Raw genomic sequence first — 24,675 nt, forward strand, 5'->3', positions numbered from 1 at the left:
GAAGCCAGATTGCACTGCAATGGGAGTCAGCAAAGCTTTTCACTAGCTCCACCTGGTGAGAATTCTGCCATTCTACCTTCTGGGTTTGTCAGATGCTATTTTTCCAGTTTTCTCAGAATCTCAGGAAGGCATTGCCTGTGCGAGAATATGAGCAGTACCCTCGAACACTGAGCTTACCCTGTGAGAATTTATGTCTGAATGTCTGGCAAGGATTTTCATGGCATTTTATACTACCCCTGTGCTCTGGTTTTGAGTCTGATCTTCTCTGCACCCAGTTGTGCTCCTACTTCCTTCACTTTAGTCCTGTCTCCACAGTAATCAGTTGCACATGAAGATAACAAGAGGTTGATGAGAACAGTCTAAACAACAGCTTATCAATTTTGCTTCCCGAGAGTGTTTTTGTCTTCTTTTGTCTGGGTATCTACATCTTTCTCACGCCCAGAGGAGGAACTTTTGGAGAAGTCTAGAGCGGAAAAGGTTAACAAGCTTTTCGCCCTCCCTCCCCAGCAACAAAATGTCTGGAGCCAGTCCTGTGTCACAGTCAAAACATGGTGTTATTTATCTGCAGTATTTTCTTTTCATGGTGGCTCAGTCAAAGACTTTCAAAGTTATCAAAACAATACAGAAGCACATTTTCTTATTATTCAAGACAGGAGATTAATGTTGGGAACTGGGTGGGTGGGGCACAATTCTACCCCTACAATTGTAATGCCAAGAAAAATGTTGCATGGATTTATTTACATTAGCAACTTGGGGGGCTGGAGTGAGAATCTGCTATGATGTAAGTACAGTGGTACCTTGGGTTAAGTACTTAATTCGTTCTGGAGGTCCATTCTTAACCTGAAACTGTTCTTAACCTGAAGCACCACTTTAGCTAATGGGGCCTCCTGCTGCCACTGGAGCACAATTTCTGTTCCCATCCTGAAGCAAAGTTCTTAACCCGAGGTACTATTTTTGGGTTAGCGGAGTCTGTAACCTGAAGCGTATGTAACCTGAAGCTATGTAACCCGAGGTACCACTGTAGCTTAAATGTGACTGTGTACCATTGCCTCTGCAAGCTGACAGGCTAAGAACCATCCAACAATGCAAATGAAAAGCATTTCCCCTTATTTTTCAACTTGAGTCAATTTTCTGAATGCATGTCTTTGATCTCAAATTAATCATTGAGCATCTATCCAGTTGCACCTTGTTCTTCGATTGCTGCTCTGGAAAATACCTTAAGGAGGAGCATACAGGCATGTGATTAAAAAATAAAACTGAGGGCCGAACCTAAAGGCTGTGATAGTATGGGAGCTCAATAATGGTTTTGCAGGGTTAGCTCCTTGCCTTCTTATACAGATTGGCAGTGAATGATACATGGGCACCTGTACTGTGGTATGGCAGAAGAGGCGGGGGGTGCTAGAGGTTTTAGTCCAGCTATACCTGCTGTTGGGATGCATCCAAGGAAACAGGGGCAATTTGCAAGCCCCCAGCTGGCTCCAGCCCACTGGCCGCTAAGCCGGGTGATCTCCAGTCCTTGGAGCTGCGTCAGTGACCCCAGCTTCAGAAGCTGGAGCATGCTCTAATCAGCAGAGTGAACACTACGCAACAGAAGTGGCAGGAGATGGCTGTGTGAGCATTTTTACAAGCAGTTTATTCAGCATACAGCAGGACAAAGAAAAACATGTCTTCTCCCTTTCGTGTCCAAAAGCAAGCAGCATAAGCAATAGCTATACACAAAACGGAAGTTCCCAGCAAGCTGTGCTGGAGTGTAAACAGACATGCGACATAGAGCAATCCACACATCTGTTCTTAAGGTGGAACGGAATATTCTAACACCTGCTCCCCTGGCCAATGGATGCCAAGCAATCTGTTAACCCTCTATAGCAGAGTGTGTTAATCAGAATCCTTATCTTGCCCTACATCCCCCTACTTTCAGTCAAGATAGTGTTGGAAGTTCAACAGAAGGCATCATTGTTTGTAACTCAAGGGTTAATTCTGTTAATGTCAACTAGCCAGCTAGTAGAAATGCTGCTTAGCAACTGAGCAGTATACCTCTTTGCTGAGGTATCACATGCCCTGATTGGCTGTGTAGTTCTGAGGAAGTTTTCCTCCTCTGTATGTTTGGTTCTATGTCTCCCTGCTATGTATAGGGCCTGACATAAGAAAGGTAAAACCCCTCTGTTCCTTTCTCCTCAAATTCTACATGGTGTTTTATCAATACTTTTCTCTCTCTCTCTTGACTTCATCTGTGTTATCAGTGACTTCGCTAGCAGACAAAACAGAACTTACGCAGTTAACTCTAAGTTGTAACAATGCAGCCAGTCACTAATGACTGAAGTATCCATCATGCAGACTGAGGTGGTAGCTGCTTGAAGTTGGGGCAATAATAACATACCTTCAACATTTCTCTGATGAAAATAGGAACATCCTAAGGAAATGTGGGACATTTTGGGATCAAATCAGAAACTGGGAAGCTTCTGTAAATACAACCACTGAGAACTTGGTGAGAAAATGGCCGTATATAATTTATGCAACTGTTCTTTATGTGTGTATGTGTTTACATACTGTGAAGTTTTTAAAGGCCTTTCAAAATTTACATTGAAACTATAAGAAATACAAAGAGCTAAAATATAAACCAAAACTCAGATCCAGAGGGGGAAATTTTCTGCTCCCTTAAGCCAGCAATTATTAATAGCATCCACCTCTGATGTTGCTGTACAACTAAGGGATTTCTCAGTCAGAGCCAATCTGATTTGGGAAAGATTCTTACAATGTATTCAAGGCCAGATTTAATTCTCTTGTTATCTGCAGGAGTTTTGCCATACATCTTGAACAGGTCGATGATTCTGTGGTGGCTTATTTTGTTAACAGCAGATATCAGCCAGCCAATCAAGAATTCTACACTCAGCTATAGACTTTTTTTAAAAAAAGGACCCTACACTACAAATCCTTTGCATTTGTGATTGCCAGTGTAAATTAAGATGGGAAACCAGTTCCGTATTGAACAAACTGTACCGAAGAAGTTGAAAACACCATGAAACCACAAATAAACTGCAACATGGCATGGCACAAAAATATTGGGCAGGATCCAGCCAAAACTAACCATATTTAAATACCAGTTGATTAAGGCTGGGTAAACACTTACGTATTTGCAGCACAGTGAAGTAGTGCTTCTCCATTCAGAACCATTCCTGCTTGTCTTGAACATGCTGCTTTCTATCTAGATTGATTTTAGATCCCTCACCCACACTTGATACACATTGAAAACCTTTCCTTTGATTAGTTTAACCACACCTTTTGCTAGATTTGCAGTCAGATGTAATTTTGGTATTATGAGATGGTTGAAGAGAGGATATCTGTCATCTTCAAGGTGGCTACAATTTTCAGGATGGTTTCATGGCACCTGCACTGATTCCTTTTCACCAATAAACAACAACAAAAAAATTTGTTCAGCAGCACCTTAGAGACCAACTAAGTTTGTTCTGGGTATAAGCTTTTGTGTGCATGCACACTTCTTCTGATACACCAGATACTCTTTTGACCAAGAGCCTCACAGATGCCTCAATCAATCAATCAATCAATCAATCAAATCAAATCAAGCTGGCACTAACTTGTAAGAGGCAGCATGCAGGCTTTCGCCTAGTAAGGTTCCCATTCACATTTTGATGAACATGACATTGTTTGTACCAACACAGGCTGGAGCATCCTGCATTTGCTTTGCCCTAACTAAGCTAACCTGTTCCTGATTGCATCCTGCAATTTATTGTGAAAAACAATGTATGCCCATTCTCTCTGTTGCTTTCACACACACCTGGGAATGTGTTTTTTTGTGTGATGTTCTTTCAACAGAACTGATGAAACTAATCCACCAGTCCATTTCAAAGTAAAAAGAACAATAATGAACTGCCTCAGGCTAGCTAAACTTACCCAATCCATTAGCATTTAACATGCTGGTGCTCCTTGGCTGCTATAAAATGTTTTCATATCGTTGACAATTGAAGAGAGGGTCACACCTTGTTTCCTAGCTTTAAAAATAACTGTCTGGGACATAGCTTAGAAGGTCAAGGTACCCGTCTCAAAAAGTTGTAAGTGCCTTTCCAGTTGCTCTTTAAATTGTATGTTTATGATGCTGTTCCTGAAAAAAATTGCACACACCTACTGATGTTTCCTTCTAGAACTTCAGCGGAACTTTTCATGATGAGAAACGGATGTGGAACTTATTGCTGGACCAGAGCTAGAGATTCCAGTTAGCTAACTATCTGCTAGAACTTGGACCAAATGTGAGTTTGAAAGCTTTTTAAAAAGAAGAAAGGGTTTGACAGTAACGCAGCCTGCACCAGGGCCTGATGACCTAATTAAGGTCTGCAAAATGTTGCAATGACCACTTTAAGAAGGTAAAGGACTCCTGACAGTTAAGTCCAGTTGTGAACGACTCTGAGGCTGCAGTGCTCATCTTGCTTTACTGGCCGAGGGAGCAGACGTTTGTCCGTAGACAGTTTTTCCGGGTCATGTGGCTAGCATGACTAAGCTGCTTCTGACAAAACCAGAGCAGCGCACGGAAACACCGTTTACCTTCCCGCCGGAGTGGTACCTATTTATCTACTTGCACTTGACATGCTTTCAAACTGCTAGGTTGGCAGGAGCTGGGACTGAGAAATGGGAGCTCACCCCGTTGCGGGGATTTGAACCGCTGACCTTCCGATTGGCAAGCCCTAGGCTCTGTGGTTTAGATCACAGTGCCACCCGCATCTCACAATGACCACTTAGTGGGATAATATGAAACTGCACAAGAATGTAGCCTTGCTACAGAGTGGGCAGGCATTCTAAGGGAGGGCACCCTTGTTTACTTGCTTTAAATATATATATAGCTTAGTATCGCCATATAACCCCCCCCCCCCAAATGCTCAGCAACTGTGTCTGGATCTTTACTTCTTGAAATATGGCAGCCCTAATCCAATTTAGATATGCTCTGCAGTTGTGGATTGCTGAAATGCAATGCTTCGAAAAAACAACAACAAGCTTTTCCAGGATTCCTTACAGATCAGTTAAGAAAAAGAGCCAAGACAGGAAAAATCTAAAAACAATGTGGGTAAAGACTAGCAGCATAAAGCCAATAACTAGGGTTTGAAAATTCACATTTAAAATACTTGGGGAAAGGATAGAAATTATATAAGAGTAGGTACCCAGGGAGTCTCTTGTGGGAGAGCATTCCACAGAAAATGGGGCACCTTCACCAAGAAGGTTATCTACTTGACCAGCTGCTGCATCTCAGAAGGCATTAATCCCTGGAGGACGGCATCTGAAGATGATCTCAGACCACTGGTGGACTTTTGTGGAGATACACAATTCTTTGAGTAATCTAGTCCCAAGCTGTGAAGGGCTTTAAAGGTAACCACCAGCACCTTAAATCAGAGATGGGGAACATGTGTCCCACCAGGTGTTTTTGGACTCCCAACAACTCCCATCAACCCCAGCCAGTGGTTGTACCTTGGAATTATTTACCACCATGCGTTCCCTGCACATCACCTGAAAAGACTCCAAGTTAAAAGTTCTAAGTCATTGGAAGGAAATATGATTTCTGCACCTCTTCCCATTAATCTTACATCTTAATATAGAATGTTATCACCATCTTGGTCCTAGAAAATGAGAGATACAGTTGACGTAACATCTTTAATTAACCTTTCCTGCATTATGCCTCATTAATCTTGTATCAAGGCACACATTCTTAAAGGGCACTGTCAGAAAAGTACCTAATTATAAAGCTTGAAGATATGCTCCTTCAAATGGTACTTCTCTAAAATTAAAAATGATACAGAAACAACACTTCCTCCACCCAAATAAACCTGTCATGTGAGCAGAGTTCATGTAGCGAGTATATAATGAAGAGCAGTCTGTGTGTTCTGACAGCATAGCACCTCACATGTCTTTTGTCAGCTGATATTCGAAAGGTGGTTAAAATGTAGACTTATTTTGTCAAGAGAGGTTTTGAGCCAATTAATAACTGACATACCTTTTCTTGGACAAGAATGATTTGGCTGAGAAATGCTATGGGAACAGCAAAGATCTCAGAGAGCAATAGTGGAAGCTGGAACACCTGGTGGATTGGGGACAGGGCTCTGAAGGACACCTTCCCTCAGTCCGCTGCTCCTTTGCCATTGCTATCTTCCAGAGTAGCAGAGCCAGGAGCCACATAGCACTGTGGTTTGGTACAATCCACAGTGCCTGGTACTCCAGGCCTGTTATTGTGAAAGCAATATCATTTACCCATAAATCTGACTTTATTATTATGAGCTGCTGTGAGATCCATAATTGCATCAAATGTCAGTGTACAAATATTGTAAAGTACTTGTGGAAAGTATTACTGGTGGGTTGCAAAAGTAACCTGAATATATGGGAAATTATCTAGCAAATGAAAGACTTGCCATCTACTGTTTTTTTTATATTCACAAAGGAATTTATATTTTAACATTGTGGGCTGTTTTAGATGAGCCACTGTGAGCCTTCGGCTTGCTCCTTCCTCCTTTGTGCATGAAAGAAAGCGAGTGAAAGTGTTGACGATGGGATGTCAATTTAGATTTATGTCAGTGTTTTAGTCTTCAGTTCTCCACATTCCCACATCACTTTGTCATTCATCAGCATTTCAGAGCGATTTTCTCCAAATATACACATTTTCCTGTAATATATACATTTCTGCAAAACAATTTCTACTAATATAATAGATGAGCAGGAAGTACCTGGCACTGCCTGGGAATTTCGAAGAAACAACAACAACAGCAGCAGCAGCAACAACAAACAGTGGTTTTTAAATGGATAGTGTAATTTGAGAAGTTTAGGGCTGGGCACAAACACAAACACATACCCCAGCCCAGGGCACTGACCTGACCCAGGGAGCACCAGGCCCAACCCCAAATCAGTTTTTTTTGTGTGTGTCTGTGTGTAACTAATGCTTAATTAGACTTAACTTGGTCCATCACCCTGATTTAAAATGGTGCCGGGCATCCAAACATTGACAAAAACTGCTGCCTCCACTTTAGGAAACCCTGTGCCAAGTCTGGTGATATCTTCAGAGGCATCTAAATAGGTGTAGGATGGAAACATCCTGCCAAATTTGGCAAAGACCAGCATGGGCAGACCTTGGTAATATGCCATCCTGTGCAAGGCCAATATTTGATGCCTTTCCCCTTAGCCCTTGTGGTGCCAGCTTAAACCAGGCTTCAGGAAGGAGGTGCAAGGATCTGGCAGGGTGCCAGACCCCTCCCACCTCCTTCCAAAAGCCTGGTAGGCACTTGCCCAGCTTTGGAAAGGAGGAAGGAGTCGTCTAGGACTCTGTAAGAGCCCTCCCTGAAGATGGGCAAACACTTACCAGGCTTTGAGAAGGTGTCCTTCTTGGCTGCACTGCACAACCAGTGCAGCTGTATCACTTGCACTGTCTTAAATCCGCCTCTGAGACTAGCCTGAACATGGCAGATTTCCATGTTCCTATATTCCTAAAAATAGGATGCTACTGTTCACACAAAACAGCTTTCACTGGTCTCCACTTGTGGGTGGAAGAGAGGGGAGAAGAAGTGTGTGAGTCTGAGGCACATTCTCATAACCCATGCTCAATAATTGACACCACTGCTCTGAGCATTCTGACTCCCTCATACATTTTCTTAGTGATTCCCAATGAGCTAAATGTTTGATAGACAGCAGATAGGAAAGATGCATTCTATGTGCTTTCTGTACGTCAAGTTATCACTTTCATATTTAACTAGAATCCTCAGACTGTGAATCTAACTCTGTTGTATTATTTATCACCACTTTCTTTGACAAAAGCAAAGCATGCCCTATATATTCTACTGTTTGGAACATTTTGTTTTCCAGGCTGCTTTTTGAAGACCAGAAGCCTAGTCCTAATGCTTCCTGTGCCAACACATAATTAAAAAACAACACAACTGGTGGCTGTATTTGGGGGGCAAGAAGGAATTTGCCTACAAACAAACTGGGCCTGTTTGAGATTTTTGCCTTCCTCATAGCAGTTGTCACAACTTTCAGCTGAAAAGGCATTGGGTTGACTCCTTAGTCGATTACTGGACTGTGTATATGAAATGGTGCATCTCCCCAACTTGAGCAGCTGCGATATCTCATGCTACCCTAGTAAGAGGACTGGGTGGAAGATTCTGTCCCGAAGCCCAAATGTGGAGGCAGATGGGCCATAGAACTTCCATTGACAGCCTGGAGGGCCAGCTTCATTGACCTGCATCTTGAGATGACCCTTAATACCAGAGGTTTACACTTTTTGAAATATGGCAACCCTAACTTGGATTAACTAACTAACTAACTAACTAACTAACTAGGATTAACTAACTAACTAACTAACAAGGGATGCGGGTAGCACTGTGGGTTAAACCACAGAGCCTAGGACTTGCTGATCAGAAGGTTGGCGGTTCAAATCCCTGTGACAGGGTGAGCTCCTGTTGCTCAGTCCCTGCTCCTGCGAACCTAGTAGTTTGAAAGCACAAAGTGCAAGTAGATAAATAGGTACCGCTCTGGCGGGAAGGTAAACGAGGTTTCCGTGTGCTCCCCTGGTTCGCCAGAAGTGGCTTAGTCATGCTGGCCACATGACCCGGAAGCTGTACGCCGGCTCCCTTGGACAATAAAGCAAGATGAACGCCACAACCCCAGAGTCGGCCATGACTGGACCTAATGGTCAGGGGTCCCTTTACCTTTACCTAACTTGGAGAAGATCCCTAACTTGGCAGAGAGAGAGAGAGAGAGAGAGAGAGAGAGAGAGAGAGAGAGAGAAGAGACCTGAAATACAAGACAAACTGTCACAATACAGGACGTAGCATTTTACATTGAAATACAGGGCAATCCTGTATTATATAGGACAGATAGCAGCCCTGGCATGGGCCTGCAATGAAGTCAGCTGCCATGGACTGACTGGGTGCCAAGGAATGGTGGGAGGCACTAGCTGGGGACCCTCCAGGGGAAGAATGCTCAGAGCCAGAGGACTGGTGATTGGACGATGACAAGTGGTCAGAGGGAGGAGCGAGAGCAGACTGGGAAGAGGAGGTGTCAGGAGCTGAAGAAGTAACAGGGTTTAGTGAGCAGGAAGAGGCTGTGGTAGAGGGGAATCCAAGCTCAGCAGCAGAAGCAAAAGGTGTGTGTGTCAAGAGGCAGAGATGAAGCAGGCTGCTGAAGAAGCCAGGGAGTCTTCCCCGCTTGCTGTGACCATCTCCCCTCCTCCCTGGTCTCCCAGAACACAGAGATGAATGAAGAGGGTAGAGCAAAGAGAGACAAGACAAAGGAGTCTCAGATTACTGGGAAAGGAACCGGGGTAGAAGCCTTAGAGAGAGGTGGGAAGATGGGGACCTTCAGTCCTCACAACTGCCCCATTGAGGCAACACCTCATGGGAAGAGTTGCTGTGATCACTAGGCCTGTGCTGTTTTGGCTTCTTTTAATGAAGAGCTCAAGAAGTTCACTCTTTATTCAAAGAAACCAAACCATGGTGTTTTATTGCTGATCTTCCCCCATCTCTGGCTCCTGACATCAGTTTAGGAAAAATGTGCTTTTTCTGGCATATGCTTTTTTCTTGCCTAGATTCTGGACCCTATCAATTTTAACCCACGCACTTGAGCTCAAGCTGAAGAGGCACCTACCTATATGTGTTTCCCTGCCTGTTCCCTCTCAGAAACAGGCTTTTATCTGTGAATTGAATGGTCTATTCTGGACCCTGAGTATGATGATTCATTTGTCAAATATTCAGCTGGGTTATGGCAACCTGTATTTCTCTCTCAACATTTGAGTTTATTCCCCCTAAAAAGAAAATGAGAGCTTTGTGTAATACAAATTAAACCGAATACACGGAGAAAGCAGCTTAATTGGCAGGGAGAGCAGAAGGTTTTGAGGGCCAGCTGTGCCCCCTGCTCCACTCATATGTGGGCCTTGATAGGTGGTTCTTTATGCTGACACCTGATGCCAACCCAGACTCCGACTGAAAGAAGAACCAGCAAAGCACCTTGGGGATATTTGCAGCAAAAACTGTGTTGGAACAGAGATTCTGACCAAGAAGTGCAGGCTCAGCAAAGCAGGTGCAAATGGGAATTAATTAAACTGGACTAAAAACGTGCAAAAGTAAATAAAAAGTGACCCAGTGTGTAAACTTCCATTGCAATTACACTTTCCAGTCACAGATTCAATGACAGCGAGAATGAACATCTTTTTCTCCACATTGTGAGGGCCTAAACAAATGTGTCAGAGTTTACACAGAGATTAAATCTCCAAATAAAAAAAATGAATGTGTGAACCCTGAGACAAATGTACCTCCAAAAATTAATACCACCAATTTGTTACCAGCCCACTAACCATTCGTTTGTGTAGTCAAAGCTGTTTATAAAGGCAAGTAAGGTTTTTAATTAAGCCATCAGGTTACAATGCTCTTTGGACTATTCGACCCAGTAGGCATCTTATAATAATGAATGTCTTAATTTATTAATAACACCTTTGCATTTGACTGTAGTAATTGCAGTAACCTTTCCTTTTAACTCCAGTCTTATTGTAATATAATAGGTTTCTCTGGGTGAAAGATATAATAAGTGCCATTAACTTCCCGTGAAGTGGAAAGTTGATGTGTCACTCAACAGCCTGTTTAAAGGAAAGCAAATAGACAGGAGCATTCGATCTAAAATGTTATGTCCATATCACTCTTCTGAGATCAATAATTTCTTTGAAGATCTGTGTGACTCTCCCATTCATCAGGAATCTCATTTTTTAGATGACTAGAATGTACATTGCTCTTAAGTGAAAGCAAATATTAACATTACTTTGGCATTTCTTTGAAAACAGCCCGTTTTAGAGAATAATGAATCTTATCTTATTTTTTTTGCTTTGTGACCTTTTCCATACTTTGCTAATAGGACTCAGCCCCTTTCATTGAGTAATTGGTGTGAAGACAGCCCCCATCACTGAATATATTGGCACAAAGGCATAATGAGGTGTGGGTGTATACCATCAGGGATGGGGCACGTGTGGCCTGCCAGAGGTTGCTGGACTACAATGCCATCATCCCTGACCATTGGCCATGCAGTCTGTCCATCTGTGGCTGATGGGAGCTGGGATCTAACAACATGGGGGATGGGGAAACAGGTTCTCCATCCCTGACATAAAGGGCTTATTATATATATGAGAATGTGGCAAAAAATAAATGGAAGGCCACCTTCTGCTCCCCCAAATCTGGAGCTCTAACATGTATTGGAGTTACAGGTCTTCAACCACCTCACCTGCCAAATAATCGCAACAAAAATGTAGCCCCTAGTCTTTAGCTGCAGACAACCTTCTTTAGCTATAGTCTCACCCCTTCCTGGGCAACTCAAATCCTGGTCTTTGGATGATTTTTATTCAGTGGGTTATATTCAGTTAAGAAGGTGGTGGAGGGTAAATCCTCCTCTTCCTCCTCATCACTCAACTCTAAATTTTGCACCATGTGAGATGTGCACTTCCTGAATAATTCTAAATATATTGTTATACTCCAGCCCCAACCTCTGCTGAGCGGTAGCATTCTAGGGGCTCCCAGAGCTGTTTCCGTAAGAAAATCAAGGCCCAGCGGTCTGCAGTGTCATAGAAATGTGGCTTATTCACACATACAGTGATACCTCGGGTTACATACGCTTCAGGTCACAGACTCCACTAACCCAGAACTAGTACCTCAGGTTATGAACTTTGCTTCAGGATGAGAACAGAAATCGTGCTCCGGCGGTGCGGCAGCAGCAGGAGGCCCCATTAGCTAAAGTGGTGCTTCAGGTTAAGAACAGTTTCAGGTTAAGAACGGACCTCTGGAACGAATTAAGTACTTAACCTGAGTACCACTGTATTTACACCTGAAAGCCTTCAGTGGAGTGGGTGCAGAACATTACACCCCAAGAGCTTCTCTCGTTGTTCCCCTCATGGCTTCAGCAAGCTCAGGTCCAAAGTGGCAGCCGGTCATGACCCCTGGTCTCTCAGTGCAGCCTCCTCCAACCAGCGCTGGATGGAGTTCTCCCTACATCCTCCTCCTCCTTCCCAGCAGCCTTTGAAGAAAAGAACTCCCCTTCTGCTTCTCTTTTTTTTTAAAAAAATGATATTTATTCAAAATCTCAAAAAATACAAGAAGATACAAAAATACAAAAAAAAAACAGAAAAAAGAATAAAAAACATAGATAACAAAGAAAAATATAAATCCAAATTACATCCTTTCATTTACTTATTTCTTGGACCTCCTCACACCTCCCTTTTTGTATTCTATCTTAATTCATTATTTCAGCAAATTCTTCCCATACTTCACAATTTTTATTCAAATAATTTGTCTTAACAATCTGTCTCTCTTTTTTTTCCGTTAACTCAACATATCCTTTCCAACTTTTACTATATTCTGTTGTTCAATTTACCATTGATTTCTTTAACCTTGTCTTACCTTAAAAACCATAAAATTTCAAAATTTAAACCATATTTATACATAACTCCTTCAAACCTTCTGCTTCTAGCATCCCCCCCATCACTCTGGCAACCTTTGTTTCAAAAGCCTTCTGCAAATGGCACCTTTTCGGTGACATCCTGACAGCCTCTCCTTTTCTTGTCCAATGTGGGATGGACACAGCCAAAGGGAGAGTCTGTTTTTTAATGAAGATTGCTTGAAAAAATGGGATGGGGGGGGGGAATTGCCAGCCATAGGCAATTCAGGTACTGTGAATTCAAAGAGCATAATCTGCAGAAGAGAGGCCCTCCTACCTCACCTGACTTACGAAGCAGTCACGTAAAATACTCTGATTGTTGCCTGATATCTACTGCAGTTGTTTACCCGAGAGTCTAAGCAGGCCTTAAAATGGTGATTGCATTGTTATGCTAAGCAGTTTAATTAGAGTTGTTGTGGCGGATATGTACAGAATATATCTGTATGTGTATCGCAAATCTCTTTAAGTGGGATGTGAACTCATAAAAGTACAATTTAATTTTAGATGGCAAATGTGGTGTTCTTAATTGGGGGGGGGGCACCCAGGCTGCAATGAATATTCATTGTTACACCGTTATGATTTGCCAAGCACAAAGTTCACCGTGAAGTAGCAAAATCTTTTCTCCCCACACCCTGCAGAAAAGGTTGAAGACTGCCTGGAGCCAAGTCTGCTCAGTATTATGATTATGAATTATTTAAGGTCAATTCTGCATGTTTAATCACTCGCATCAATGAAAGAACAGAACTTTTTTTTGGCAGACTTGTCCCTCCTCCCTGGCCTTTATAACAATGCATTTAAATGATCAACATTTGAAAATTTCTCTACCATAAATGCACCCTCCTCTTCTGCTTTATGTCTGAGCTGTAAGCCAGGAGAGTCTTTAAAAAAAGTTTTTGTTTGCCTAGAAATCAACAGCAGCTTTGCCACTAGATTCCTTGATGCTGCCTATGCACAGGCAAAGTGTTGAAATTCAAGCTGTCAGGTAGAAACCACTGTAAGTTGATGCATATAGCAGGGGGCTGGACATCACTGCTTATAGTAGGGTAACCAGCCTCATATAACCAGCAGGCTTGAGTCTAATTGGTGTATGAAAGAGTTAAAACCATAGAGTAAGCTGTCCTTCCAGGCCTAACCTAAACCTTTGTTATTCCTCTCTACATGAGGAATTCAGTTTGTAAGGATCTCCAAGCTGGTTGCTGCAGTGCATGGCTTTAACCAGCCTCTTGTTTCTGACCAAAATGGAGTTCAAAACTAGTGTTTTTCTATAACAATAATTTATAAACTTTTACCTTTTGTAACAAAGCAACATTTTGACTACCTGTGCGTTTTTTTTCTGATTGCTGTATGGAAAAGCACATGAATTTGACTTTGGAAGAGTTTTGTAAGTAAACCACTTTATGACTTAGCAAATGTGTGGTCTATCTGTGCTAGCAGTGTGGGAAAGCTTCAGAAAAAAACTTTTAAAAGAGGACATTTTGGGACTCACTGGAAGGGCACATTTTAAGGGTTTTCCAGCCGATATTTCCATGTGTTTCTTTGCTGCAAGTTTTGTAATGTTAAATCTCTGCTGGGGTTCTCTCACCAAAGAGTACCTGTCCCAAACTTGGGTCTTGGCTTCCAGGATTCCAACATTTATTGTGTGTAGTAAAAATGTCACCACACAGAAGACATCTCTAGAAAAAAAAAGATAAAGTGGCCTTCATGTGGCAAACATTAACATGTGCACAGTCTTGAAGCTGCTCAGCAAATTTATTTGTTTAGAATATATAAAGGCCAATCAATAGCAAGAGTTGTGTTAAGTTGTGGGTGAACATATCAGACGACACAGCGATTCTTCAAACAGCTCTTGTTTATTCAGAGGCCAGAACAGAACTGAATTGAAGGGTTCAGTCAGCCTGCTTATATAGAGCTCCAGTGCAACATAATTGTAACAACTTTCTAAAACTATCCAATCACTGAACGTCACTTTCGATCCCTTATTTGCATAACTATCTATAGTATCCCCCTGCTGGCCCAGGGTGAGAACTTCAGTACATAACAAGTTGACTGTGTGACTTATATCAGGAAATAAAATGCAGTTCCAGTCCCTGTCCTTGTCCCTGGAAATGATTATTTATCTTCTGCTTTTTTGTATGTATAAATATATATATAATTATATGCAAGAAGTCTTTATTGATCTTTAAATTTGATTTGTTGGGGAGAAATTATACAACAATGAATATTTGTCCTGAACTCATCCTAATTTGCTTATGTAAGTGGTTGCTTGTCATCCCATGATAATTTGTTCATTCCACACTTTTCTGCACATTTTCTTGTCACTTTCCTAACTCCAGGAAGTTGTTGTTGTTGTTTTTAAGTGAATTTGTTTCACCTGGTTGACACTGCACTTTAATTTACGTTAACTCTGCAAGTCTAAATTTCTAGTATATTCAAAATACTGACAGTCTGGAGGTGATACACAAATCATCCAAGTCTAGTTCTAGCAGTGGCTGACTATGCCTTCCAATTTTTAAAAAATTGAGTACTGTTTAGCAATTATTTTAATCTCTCTCTCTCTCTCTCTCTCTCTCTCTCTCTCAATAGCTTTCAGAGTGCTAGTTGATTTTTCCAACAATAAACATTTTGACTGTTCCCTGTGCTAATTTCTTGTAATAAACACAAAAGTTAATGGTGCTCTGCCAAGGCAGGTTTTTGGTGTCCTCTGTAGTTTAATATTTTGTGTGCATTCTTGGCTACAAAATTTAAAAAAAGACAGCCAACCATAAATTGAACGTCATATTTCTTGGATATGGATTGAACCATGTAGCTACATTATTAAAAATTTACAACCTGTTTTACATCTTACATAAAACACACTTTCTACAAAGATGGCTGGAGGCAAAAAGCAAAGCTCATAGAAGCTTGTAAACGTATGATGAGGCTTTGGTTTCAGCATTGCATGAAAGGAAATGTTCGCCCACCGAAATAATAAAATCATGCTCCACATAGCACAAGAAAATAAGTATTATTAGATATAATTTTTTACTTTGGCTAATTTAATTATTCTTTCCTCTAATGATGACAACTTCCAGTTCTGAGAGGGGGCAACTTTGAAAGTAGTAATTTTTACTAAGAATTTAAAATTTGGAACCAGTTATTGATCCCATGGAATCATCCAGAGGGCATCCCAAGTACCATAGGATCTATAGGTCAATGTGACCATCCACTCTATGACTGAACTACAACTCCCATCAGCCCCAGCAAGCCTGGCTAATGGCAAGAGATGATGGGAGGTGTAGTCAAAGAACAACAGTAAAGCTGTGATGGCCTGGGATTCAGACTCGGATGCTGAACCTGAGGGATCCCAGCCTGCACAGGATTCCCCGCATCCAGAACCAGCTGAGCCGGGGTTGGGGCATGAGCCTGAAGGGTCCTCACCTGTGCCGGATCCTCAGGAGCAGACATCAGCTGAATCTGCTCTGGCTCCTGAGGTGAGGGAGGACCCATTGCCTGCAGGTGCTCCACTCTCAGCCCCGTCAGAGGAAGCTGAGGTTGCCTCTGGGTCCGGTAACCCTCCAGCCTCTCCTGAGCTGCAGAGGCTCAAGGCAGAGAGGTGGAGGGAACTAAGTTCCCGCAGGAGGAGTGCTTCTTCCAGGCCAGGAGAGGCGAGTCACCAGAGGATCGGGGCAGCCCCATGCCTTGAGGCAGATAAAAGCCGACCAGCCCCAGTCCCAGATTGCGGGAGCAACATTGTTGGTTGCTAGTTCCTGCCTGAACCCTGACCTGCTTTCCTGCCTGAGCTGCTGACCCACCCTGGCTCCCTGCTTGCAAGCCTGTTCCTGACTTCACCCAGCTACTTGCCCTGCACCCAGCTTCAGCTACTACAGACTGCTTCCACGTTGCACCTTTGACCATGGACCAGACTTGGACCTTGCCTCTCAGGTAACCCATGGGACCAGCACAAAAGCCAAAGGTTCCCCTCACCTGCCGTATGCAGAGAAGGAGATTTGCAGGCAGAACAGGTGGTCGGCCCATGGAGACCTCCTGGTTGCATCCATGGAAGTTATCCCTTCTCCACACTCAGAGGAGGGGAGAAGAGATATGTTGGTGGCAGGTCATGTTAGGTTTGGGTTCCTTAGCCGTATCCCCTGAATACTAGGTGTGCTTTTTTGCTTGAAATCTTTTAAAGAGATAAAAATACAAATTTCCTCACATCCCTCTGGGGTTGAGAGAGAGGAAAATATGCCAACCCTGAAGCTTCTTTCCCAGCCAGACGGCCAGCAACCACCTGCACTTCCCACTTCTGTTATGGTTGACACAAGTATAGCAGAGCTCAGGGTTTGGCAGTTGTCATATTCTACCTTCCCCATCCTTACTTAATTGCTCTTCCTGTTAATTAATTTTTGCATGCCACTTGAGAGCAGGTACCTAACGAGCTTGAAACCACAGGGTTTTACTTGCACAGCTCTTGCATTTTTACAATTGCATGGGTGAAACGGATCAGTGTTTGATTAAGCAATTTTGAAGTTATTGCAATTTTATGGTGGGTTTTGGTAGGAAATTGGGCCTTTTAAATATTTTACCAGAACTCCTTTTTTAAAAAAAATAGCCTGTGTGTTCATCATGATTTGTGCTCATGATAGTATCGGGGCAGTTATACGGAAATCTCTCTTCCAGAAGTTTTGAGAACCTGCAGAAGTTTTGAGAGGGACATACTGTTTATTTCCATACTATTTATTTCTGAAGAAGTGTGCATGCACACGAAAGCTCATACCAAGAACTGACTTAGTTGGTCTTTAAGGTGCTACTGGAAGGAATTTTTTTTGTTTTGACTATGGCAGACCAACACGGCTACCTATCTGTAACTGTTTATTTCCAGTTAGTGCTTGTCCTGCAACCTCCATCTTTCTAAATCACGAATGTTCCACTTCATTTTTTGTCCTGCTTTTGTTGCACTAGAGTGCAGGTGTTCTCTTTCAGACAGCATAATGCAAGAACACTGGGGAAGCATTGCAGAGTAACTAATAAAATGGAACGTTCTATGGACAGTCCAGTATAAATCCACTACTAATCCACTGTTATTGTTTCAATGATATGTTGCAGAATACCTCCTTCCTCTGAAACTGGAGGGACCATATATGAGATAGAGAAAGGTTAATAAAGAGCCTTTCACTGGTCCACGCTTAAATCAAACTTATTCTTAAAATACGCAGATCAACTAAAAACCTGTTTTTAAAAATGAAGGATTCCAAGTCGGTATTTCACCAGAGGGCACCATCTTTCCAGTTTCCAGTACAAATCACAAGTACTAGAACAGATATTTTAACTTCACGGGAGCTTTTAAAGTCATCTATATATAGTCACAGGATTTTGAAATATTTTTAAGCTCTGAACTGACTAAACTCCCACTAATGCTGTATTGCTATCTGTATAGGGAAATATTTTATACAGAATATTTCATTTTAAAATGACATGACTCAAGTAAATATTGAGTATGATTGACATCAGCTACCTAATTCTAGATATCAATCCCTCCCCAACCTCCCATTCTTTTCTCTGCAGTTTGTACCCCACTCATATTTTTACACAAGTGTTAGGATAAGGTTCAGGTGGTGTAGTGGTATCCTGGAAGGGAGGCTGGAGCAAACTTTGAGGAGGGGTGTGTGCGGATCTAGGATTTGTGGGATGGTGCAGAAGGAAAGGAGAGCAGCGCTCCAGATTGCATCACACCTTGTAGAAGAAGAAGAAGAAGAAGAGTTTGGATTTGATATCACGCTTTATCATTACCCGAAGGAATCTCAAAGCGGCTAACATCCTCCTTTCCCTTCCTCCCCCACAACAAACACTCTGTGAGGTGAGTGGGGCTGAGAGACTTCAGAAAAGTGTGACTAGCCCAAGGTCACCCAGCAGCTGCATGCAGAGGAGCAGAGACGCGAACCCGGTTCCCCAGATTATGAGTCTACTGCTCTTAACCACTACACCACACTGGCTCTCAAGTGTGCACGTGAACCTATCAGATTTTTCACTGATTGGTCACATTGGAGAATGCAGGGATGGGAAATATGTGTTGTGCCCGAAGAGCCATCTGCTACCTGGTATTTGGCCAATAAAAGTGGGTGCACGTGAGGCTCAAACACTTGCCTCTTGAGACAATGCAAGCTTATTGTTACATCTGAATCAAGCTTACTTCTGTCTGCCCTAATTTTGTCCCTTCTGAGTCCTAATTTGAAATTTCTTCTAGAGATTCAAAATCCACAACACTTTCAACTAGACCCAATTTATGAATCGCATTTGCACTAACCCATATTATGTAATAAGGATAGTTCAATTTTTCTTCTTCTGCGTTTTCTGTATACAGTGGTGCCTTGCAAGACGAAAATAATTCGTTTCGCGAGTTGCTTCGTCTTGCGATTTTTTCATCTTGCGAAGCAAGCCCATAGGGAAATTCGTCTTGCAAAGCACCTCAAAAAACGGAAAACCCTTTCGTCTAGCGAGTTTTTCGTCCTACGAGGCATTCGTCTTGCGGGGCACCACTGTATTTTAAATTTTTTTAACCTCTTGTGAACAGAATGTGCATGCTCGGGTAGCAAACCACCCGCATTCTTATAGCATTTTAACTCTTTAACACAAAAAGCCCATCTTCATTGTGCTCGCAGTCAAACAGCACGTGGGCTAGAACTGCTTATGCAGCCTTAAGATCATAAGGACTACGGCCCAGTTCACCTGTGAACAGGTGTATAAACACCCCAGCGCCTCTGGCTGCGTTCAGCAATTCGTAATATTGAATGAACTGCCATGCAAATCCATAATGGATTTTCTGTGGAAATTTGCTACTTGAGGCAGGGAAGCTGACATGAAAACGGAATTCTGTCTGAGGCTTCTGCGCTGCCCATGCCTCGATGGAACATCTGAAATGTTCAATGTTCAGGATTAATGAACTGCTTACCAGCTGTCATTTTCCTTCCGTGAGACTCTGGAGGACAGTTATCACACCCACAGCGGGAAGCTATTTATTGGAATAGTTATACTTGCCGCAGACACTTCTGCTCCAATAATCTACTTTGCTTTACAGGGCGCCTGAATGCTGTAGGATAAGAACTGATTACAGAATGAAGGGAGCAAGAATGTGGTGAAAAAATTCTCTGTAATTGAAATGTCACAGTATGTTAAGCAAGGGCAAAGCGAGGCAACTGTTTTATTCTTGGTGCTCATTTCTGAAGAAAAGGAAAATTACTAGAATATTTTTTGTCCCGGTTGAAAACTAATTAAGTGTTTGATGCTGAGCTGGTTTTTAGGTGAATAATGGCAAGACATGACATCTGAATTGCTTGGATGTGTCTTCAAAATGCCACAGTATATGAACAGGGAAGGGTGTGGATATTAAGTCAACAATTATAAGATGGCAACAGATTTGGGGAGGGGGAGAGACGGTGTTTATTCTGAGCCCCCTTCTTTTCTGTGGTGGCACCCCAAATCATAGCTGTCAACTTTTCCCTTTTTATAAGGGACATTCCCTTATTCCAAATAGGATTCCTCGCAAGAAAAGGGAAAAGTTGACAGCTATGCCCCAAATTTAGAATGCCTTTCCTAGGGAGCCCCATCTCTCATGTCTATATTACATGCATTTCTGAGGCATTTCTTTGCCCACTCAATTTAGAGTGTAGAATTATTATTATTATTTTGGGGGGGGGGTGGAATTATGTCTTATATTGTTTCTGGCATTTTTAATTGTTTTGACTAGCTGCATTTTGTTTTGTTTATATGTTGGTTTAAGACTGCATTGCTCTGCTCTGCTAATTTTATCCACACCTCTGTACACCACCTTGGAATAAAGGATGGTTTAAATATCACCAGTAACTGCCATCACCAGTAACTGCTCATTTATTTCAGTGGTATTCTCTGAGTAAGGATGAGTGATTCAGGAGGGGAGCGTGGGGAGGAGGGCTCACCCCAGCCCTCACACAATGGCTCACCCCAGTGCCATTGTTCTGATTGAATTCATGCAACATAACTGCCTTTATTTCGTTTTTAGCCAGGAGAACCCATTGTGGAATGCCTGTGCTGTATCATGTGAAATCTGGACCTAAGAAACAGTTAATTAATGGGAATGCTAAAACGTTTGGCACTGTGACTGTTGTACAGTTTTACTCTTTCATTCCAGATTTTGGAAAGTCCAGGGAAACTTTAAGAATAGAGTTACATGATTACCTGGCTCTGCAAAAACATTATTTCTCAATTGTGAATCCTGCTCTTTATTGCATATTTGTCCTTTTACATGGCTGCAGCATTCTCAGTGAAATTCTCACAGTCCACAGTGACCTAAACCTGCCAAATAAGCACTGCCTGGGGTGATGAAAAGCCCAAACTGAAATTTACGGTGCTTTCTGACTGATAAAGAACTGCGAGGAAGGTCAATATTGCTATTTTAAACAGACAGCTCTGAAGAATTATAGGCCTCTGATCCAGCAAAAATTTACTTGTGACAAAAGCAACTTTTGCTGAGAATGAACCATCACCACACTTTTTAAACATATGTGATTTTAGCTTCTAAAGGCTGCAGTGCAGTTTTTGGCTCAAAGCTGCATCAGAATGCATTTTTTAAAACTGTATATCTCAAGATAAAATTTGTTTCAAAATGCATACCTTAAGAGAAGATATGTTGTGAAACACATCATGGTTCAAGTGGCTTTCACTAGTCTTTTCTTAGTGCTCCTTGTTAAGTGTTCAACCTGATTAGATGACATTTAATGAACATTCATTCCGATTTATTAGCAGGTTGGTGAGATGGCCTTGTGTCAAAGTGAGCGTTATCTCACGTTTTCCAGTGTGTTTCTCCATCATTCTCCTTATAGCAAGAAGTCCCATCTTTTGGGGAAGTGGGTTTGTTGCTTAAGACTTCCCAAACAGCTTAAATTGACAAACCTGGATTTGCCAGGATGTGATTGAATATCACCACAAAAAAGTTATAGTCTGTAAGCATCCCATAGGCTAGGGGCTGAGGGCATTCCTCCCCCCCATGCATTTTTTGAGGGTGTTGGGACTTTTCAGAGGGCATTCGGTTCCACCTCCGGGCTCCTTGCAGTATCATAGCGCGTTGCGTGATGTTGCGTCAGGCTCCCTCAATCCTCTGGAGAAGGTGGTGCCTCTGAAGTGTCCTCAGTCTGACATTAGCTCTCAGGAATTCAGTTGATCATGAAAGGGGTAAATATGGATGGAGGGCAACTGTTAGAGACCAATACTAAGAATTTGTCTAAAATGTATAATTTGTTGCTGAAATGGAATACACAGGATGAAACGGTTAAATCAGCTACGATCAAATGGGCACAAGACTTAGGTCATGATATTATGTTTGCTGACTGGGAACAGTTATGGACCACAGGCCTTAAATTTACGGCATGTAGTGCCTTGAAAGAAAACATAATGAAAATGATCTATAGGTGGTACATGACCCCAGTCAAGCTTGCAAAGATATACCATTTGCCCAATAACAAATGCTGGAAATGTAGCGAATGTGAAGGAACTTTCTATCATCTTTGGTGGACCTGCCCAAAGGTTAAGGCCTACTGGGAAATGATCTATAATGAAATTAAGAAAATCCTTAAGTGGACATTTGTAAAGAAACCGGAGGCTTTTCTCTTGGGTATGGTCGGCCAATTGGTACCAAAGAAAGATAGGACTTTTTTCATGTATGCAACTACAGCAGCAAGAATTCTCTTGGCAAAGTATTGGAAGATGCAAGAACTACCTACTCTGGAAGAATGGCAGACGAAGGTGACTGAATTTATGGGACTGGCAGAGATGACCGGCAGAATCCGTGATCAGAGGAGAGAGACAGTGGAAGAGGACTGGAAAAAATTTAAAATATATCTTAAGAACTGTTGTAAAATCTCAGACTGATAAAATGTCAAGGGGTAGGAAACAGAGAATTATAGCTGTAAATATTTAAGTTAAGAGAATCTGAGGGAAGTTAAATATAGAAATGAAATGAAGGATTGCTAAAAAATTTGAAACAAGGGTGCAGTGAAGGGGAGGCATGGGGAAGTCATGTGTTGTTTGTGAATGTTTTTATTTGTGTGTTTTTTGTTTATGAAAATTAATAAAAATTATTTTAAAAAAATATATGGATGGAGGGCTAGGAATGCATACCCCTAATTTCCCCTGCATGCTGGGTAACTCCCACATCCCCTCACCGTCCACATGCAAGCACTAAAGTCTGAAGAGTGATCATCTAATGTTTATTGGATGGATTTCCCCCCTAAAATGATTTTTGAATTCTGAATTTATTGTTATTCATGTTTTATACTGTATTTTATGCTGTTTTTTGTTGCATAACTTAAGTGTTTTAAATCTGTTGTTAGCCGCCCTGAGCCTGGTTTTCTGAACTGGGAAGGGTGGGGTATAAATAAAAATTTATTATTTATGATGAATAGGGTTGCGCATATTAAGGGCGACAGTGTTGTTATGAATATTTTTGAAAACTGGATCATAGAATGTGCACTTTTCCTTTCACCTATTCAGGTTGTTTATATTTTTCTTAGAAGTCAACGGTACTCTCAAGAATGGATTAATAACACCAGACAGACAATGCAGTTTTATTCCCCCTGAGCTTAAGGTGTCAGAGATTAGACTTTCTATCAAGTGCGACAGATTCTGATTGATTGGCTCTCTACTTTCCCTCGCTTCTTTTGCTGCTCAAGGGCAGCTGAATGAACAAGACCAAGCAAGGATGAGTGACTTTTAGATGTGCAAAAAGGGCATTTCCTCCTCGTCTCATGGCTACTGGGAGGAGTCCGAGAACCAGATACAGTACAGCTAACGAAAAGCACTGGAAGGCAGGGACAGCCTTTAATAACGCTCACTTTCTTGTCATGATATGTAGCACTACTGGGAAATAATTGACACTTCCTTGTAATTATACCCTACTCCTGTGGGGCATGAAACATCCCGTTTTTGTTTCTTTCAATATCTTTCAATAAAAGGCTTAAATAGTTAGCTTGGATCTGAATAGGCTTGTTATTCCTTTGAAAGACTGAGGTTAATATTCATTCTTTTGTACTCATTTCGGATTTGGGTATTCTGCACCGACTAGAGAATTCATTCTTAATTTGAAGCTATTTCAGCGCTATGAAATATTTCTTGGCCTGCTACAAAGGCACGGAAATGAAGGAGATTGGTTCTGTGGCTTCTGTGTCTATTTTAATCGGACAGAGCAAATGCATTTGGAATAATGGCTAACTTTGACTCCAGCTAGGAAAAGACTTGACAGTATAAATATTTTTAAACTATTTCAATTATTTCCCAGTGATCTTACTAAGATTTTTCAGGCTGAAATCCTAAAGAGACATATTGAACAAAGTGGGACTTGCTTCTGAGTAAGCAGTGTTTAAGATTCACTGTTAGAGTTAGAAAAAAAGAATCCGATAAATATTATTTGGACTGTTCTTTTGTATGAAACTTAAGAGAAATAAGTGATAATCTGTTATAGAGTTTGTCTTCTTCTCATAGCTGTCAACGTTTCCCTTTTTTTAAGGGAAATTCCCTTATTCTGAATAGGATTCCTCGCAAGAAAAGGGAAAAGTTGACAGCTATGCTTCTTCTTCTAAACCCAGTTATACAAATTCTAGACCATTTGTTTCCTTTTTTAAAAGCCTCTGTATGTTGAGCCTATGAGAAAGTTTTTCTTAGTTCTTAACAGATATACCGTAATTCCTCCATTAATTTAACCGAGTTATCTCCTCCTCTATAAGTGGTCATTGAGAACAATAATTGCAAAGGAGGCAGCTGGGTGCAAGAGGAGGAGGTGGTGAATGGTGGCAGAGAAGCCCAGATCAGCTGAGGTGACCAGATCATCTTGCCCAGTGGCGTAGCGTGGGGGTGCAGGGGGGGCCAGCCGCACCGGGTGCAACATTTGGCGGGGCACTCGCACTCGCAGCTCTCTGCCCCTACCTGGCTCACTCACACTCTCTCACTGCAGTGCTGGCTGTGCGAATCCGATCCGAGCTGCCGGGTCGCCGCCCACTGTGGAGGGGGAGGGTGCCAGGCGTGCGTTGCGGTGCGGAGCGGAGCGGAGAGAGAGCGAGGGAGGGAGGGACTATCTGGGGGAGGGACAGTGCAGCGGCCGCCCAGCGCAGCGCTGAGCGCGGGAGAGAACCACACCCGACCAACCCAGGCAGCAGCAAGAAGAAGCTGGCAGTGGCGGCAGGTTAGGGATTAGGGGCGCAAATTACTTGCCTTGCCCCAGGTTAG

The sequence above is a fragment of the Podarcis erhardii genome (genome assembly GCF_964252035.2).
Source record: "Podarcis erhardii genome assembly, chromosome: 1".
Taxonomy (NCBI): domain Eukaryota; kingdom Metazoa; phylum Chordata; class Lepidosauria; order Squamata; family Lacertidae; genus Podarcis; species Podarcis erhardii.